This window comes from Bos indicus, chromosome 21, assembly GCF_029378745.1.
Source record: "Bos indicus isolate NIAB-ARS_2022 breed Sahiwal x Tharparkar chromosome 21, NIAB-ARS_B.indTharparkar_mat_pri_1.0, whole genome shotgun sequence".
Classification (NCBI taxonomy): Eukaryota; Metazoa; Chordata; class Mammalia; order Artiodactyla; family Bovidae; genus Bos; species Bos indicus.
This window is the reverse complement of record NC_091780.1, coordinates 20,268,783-20,273,285: the sequence shown is the minus strand read 5'-3', so window position 1 is coordinate 20,273,285 and position 4,503 is coordinate 20,268,783.

The window sequence follows — 4,503 nt, the reverse complement described above, 5'->3', positions numbered from 1 at the left end:
TTTTTTAGTCATGACCGCTGAATTTATCCATATCCCTTTATTGTTACTTTTTGGGGATTGGTTGTTTGTGTTTGTATTCTCAGGGATTTTTTTTGAGTTTTCAATGAGTTTCTTCATATATTTAAAAACTTTCCCTGTAGGGGTATCATAGTCTTTTGTCTTCTCTGGCTGACGTCACTTAGTGTGTGATCCTCCGAGGTCCATCCTTCTAGTGACTGACGACAGAGTTTAGTAGTTTCAGTGGTGCCTCCTCATAGCTGAGTGACAGTCCATTGTATATGTGCCCCGCATTTTCTTTAAGCTTTTACCTGTCACTGGACATTTTCTCGGGTCTGTGTCTCAGCTACTGTGAGTAGTGCTGCAGTGAACGTGGGGTGCATGTGTCTTTTGGAATGACAGTTTCTCGGCCCAGGTGTGCATTATGTCAGATCCTAAGCTCAGCTACTTGGAAAGTGTTTTTTTTCTGGCACGTGGAAACTCTCCTTTCAGTGGCTATTGCCAATGTCCATCCCACTGATTGTGCTGGGTCAGAGAGGGAGGTGTTACTTGTCTTGTCGGCTCTGTATGCATTTATTGTTTGTGGATTAGTGTGATTAGATTTCTGGCTATTTTCATTGACTTCCCTCCTGTAATAATTAGGGATGCTGAGTATCTTGTCCTGTAGCCGTTTGGGGATTGTTTTTTCTTTATTTTCTTCCTTAAATTGTGTGAAGAAAATGTACATGTTGCAACTGGCATCTTGAAAGTCAGTTGTGTTTGGGATTTATTTCCGCAATACCCACCCCAGGACCTTTCCCGAGGGGAGCTGTTATTAGCAGCCCCACAGGCCTTGTGAATGGAGGTGCAGAAAGCAAGGTGTTTAAGTTGTAGTTACAAGAAATGGCCACAAGGAGGCAGCACTGTTTCTTGCCAACTCTGGTTCCTCAGGCAAAGTGAGCCTTTCGAAAAGTTGGCTTCTAGGGCTGTGAATTAGAGTGAAATATGCCTGGGCAAACACCCAAGGGGTCTCACTGCTTCTTCCCCTTAAGGCTTCACCCCTTCCTTTCAGATTCATCCCATTCTGGGCCACCGCTCCCTGCTGAGGTGCCTAGGAGCCTGCACTCTCAGGAAGGAGGCTTCAGCTGGGGACCCCAGCACCAGCGGACCTGGAGGAAGGTGACTTTTCCAAGGTCCTCGTGGTCACAGTGTTGGTCCACCATCCCTTGGATGCACTAGGGGCTATGGTCCCGGCCAGGGCAAACCAGATGGTACATGTTGAAGAGGAGGCTCAGTGAAGGGCACCCGGCCCGACTGTCTGGACCCCTCTCTACCCACTCATGGGAACCAAGCCTGCTCAGGTTCCACGGGCTGGAAAGCAGCCCAAGTCAGGGAGATGGGAGGGAATAAAAGACATTGTTCTTTTCTTTTCATTAATCTCACGCAGATGCTACGTTGGCCTACGTTTGATTTGCAGTGTTGTGCTTGTTGTCAGTGAACAGGCTCTGGTTTCAGTTATGACATTTACACACAGCATCTCTGTCCTTCAAGTCTTTGCCATAGAGATGATTGAACAAGGTCAGGTAACCTCCCTGGGCTGAATATTATATCCTTCTGGTGTATCTATTCTGAGTGTATGCGACACCAAGGACTGTAACCCACTATGTTCCTCTTTCCATGGAATTCTCCAGGCACAAATACTGGAGTAGGTAGCCATCCCCTTCTTTGGGGGATATTTTGGCCCCAGGCATTGAATCCAGGTCTCCATCATTGCCTTCATATTATTTACCCCTTATGTCACCAGGGAAGACCATAGTATCTATTAGAGATAGAGATTATATATATATATATATATATATATATATATATATATATATATATATATGTGTGTGTGTGTGAAAGGAAGGAGGAAGGAGATAATCCTTGTGAATTATCTATTACAGATTCAGGTTTTTGTGTGTATGTTATGCAGATACAAATTTCTATGTGTATGTAAGAGATACAAATTCCTGTGTATATGGTAGTGCTGATTTCCAAATGTTTCACTGGCCTTTATTGTTCCTTTTTTTGGGAAATTTCTTTTATGTTTGAATTTTCCTAGTCTCTTTCTGTGTTGTAAATTAGTTCCTTAGTATCTCTTTTTTTATTTGCCTCAAAGGAACATCATATGCTATTTTTTCCCTCTGTCTGGCTGGTTAAATTTAGTGTATGATCATCCAGGCTCCATTCTTGTGGCAACCTGGAGCATAGTTTCGTATTTTCAGTGCTGCTTTTTCATGACTGAGTAATAGTCCATTGTATTTATGTATGACATTTTCCTTAAGCTTTAATCTGTCAGGACATTTTGTGGTTCTGTGTCTTGACTATTGTAAGCACTGCAGCAGTGAACGCTGGGGTGCATGAATCTTTTTTTAATGATGGTTTTCTCTGCACACTGACCCAGGTGAAGATGCCAGATAGTAGGCTTAGCTTGTCGGAAAGGTTTTTTGGGGGTTTTTTGGCACGAGAAAATTGTCTTTTCTAAGGGATGTTGGCAATGTCCATTCTCACCAACCATGTAGTGGAGTTCACACATCCCCCGGCTTTCTCCTGCATTTACTGTTTACACACCTGTGATGATGGCCATTAGGGCAGGTTGGATTTGATTTTTTTGCTGTTTTGATTGTCATTTCCCCTATAATATTTAAGGATGCTGATCATCATGCGCTGTGGCTGTTTGGGTTTTTTTTCCATAAAGAATTTAGGATCCTTACCTGTCAGAATTGGCTTTTAAATGTCAACTCTGTTTGGAATATATCTCTGCACCACCTGCCGAAGATCTTTCCTGAGGGCAGGTTGTCCTTAACAGCCCCCCAGGCCTTGCGAATTGGAGGTGCAAGTGGGCACTGCTGGTCAAGTTGTAGTTATAGGAAATGTCCACAAGATAATAGCAATTCTGCCTGCCCAACTCTTGTTCCCCTTGCAAGGAGGTCCTTAGGGAAAATCAGCTTCCTGGGCTGTGAATTACAGTGGAAAGTGCCTGAGGAAACACTCAAGGGCATGGTCTGAGTACTTCTTCCCCCTAAATCTTTACCCCTCCCCTCTAGACTCCTCCCAACCTGGACCACACACCCTGCCGAGGGGCCTAGGAGGCTCTACTCTCAGAAGGTGGCTTGCATTGGGCACCAGAGCACCAGGAGACCTAGAGTTAGGTGATTTTCCAAGGTCCTGGAGGTCAGAGGGTTGGGCCACCATCCTTTAGGTGCCCTGGGACTCTGTTCCCAGCCAAGCAAACCAGACAGTACAGGTTTGGGGGGGCTGTATTACCAGCACCCTGCCCGTGGTCTCTGCCCCATCCAGTCCAGCATGGGCACCCACGCCTGCTCAGGGTCCAGGGAAGGGATCGCAGCCCAAGTCAGGGAGGTTGGAGGGAACAAATAGGCATTCCTTTTCCTTCTTTTACTTTTCTTTAATCTCCATTTTTATGCTTCTGTTAGTGTACAGCCGCCTGATTCAATTATGACACATACATATAGCCTATCACTTCTTTGGGGGATTCTTTTGCCATAAAATTTATTGCAGAAAGTTGGTCCAAGTTCCCTTTGCTGAAAATCATGTCCTGGATTATCTATTAGATATACAGATTTTTTTGTGGGTTTGTGAAAGGAAGGAAGGGAGGAGCTAATCCTTGTGAATTACCTATTATAGAGGGAGGTTTCTTTGTATAGGTTAGAGATACAGGTTTCTGTGTATATTTGAAAGGAAGAAGGGAAGTAAAGATGACCCTTGTGGATTATCATTGTCGTTGTTGTTCAGTTGGTCAGTCATGTCCGACTCTTTGAGACCCCATGGACTGCAGCCCGCCAGGCATCTCTGGCCCTGAGCATCTCCTGGAGTTTGCCCAAGTTCATGCCCATCACCTTGGTGACGCCATCCAGCCTTCTCATCCTCTGACACCCTCTTATCCTTCCGCTCTCAATCTTTCCCAGCATCGGGGACTTTTCCAGCGAGCTGATTGTTTGCATCAGGTGACCAGAATCCTGGAGCTTCAGCATCAGTCCTTCCAATGAGTATTCAGGGTTGTTCTCCCTTAAGATTGACTGGTGTGATGTCCTTGATGTCCAGGGGACCTTCAGGAGTCTTCTCCAGTGCCACAGTTTGAAGGCGTCAATTAGCTGGTGCTCTGCCTTCTTTGTGGCCCCGCTCTCACAACCACACATGACCAATGGAGAGACCACAGCCTTGACTATACGGACATTTGTCAGCAGAGTGATGTCTCTGTTTTCCAATACACTCCCTAGGTCTGTCATAGCTTTCCTGCCAAGAAGCAATCATCTTCTAGTTTCATGACTGCAGTCACCATCCACAGTGATCTTAGAGCCCAAGAAGAGGAACTCTGTCACTACTTCCATACTTCCCCTTCTATTTGCCATTAAGTAATGGGGCCAGATGCCATGATCTTAGTATTTTTAATATTGAGTTTTAAGCCAGCTCTTTCACTCCCCTCCTTCACCCTCATCAAGAGGTTCTTCAGTTCCTCTTCACTTT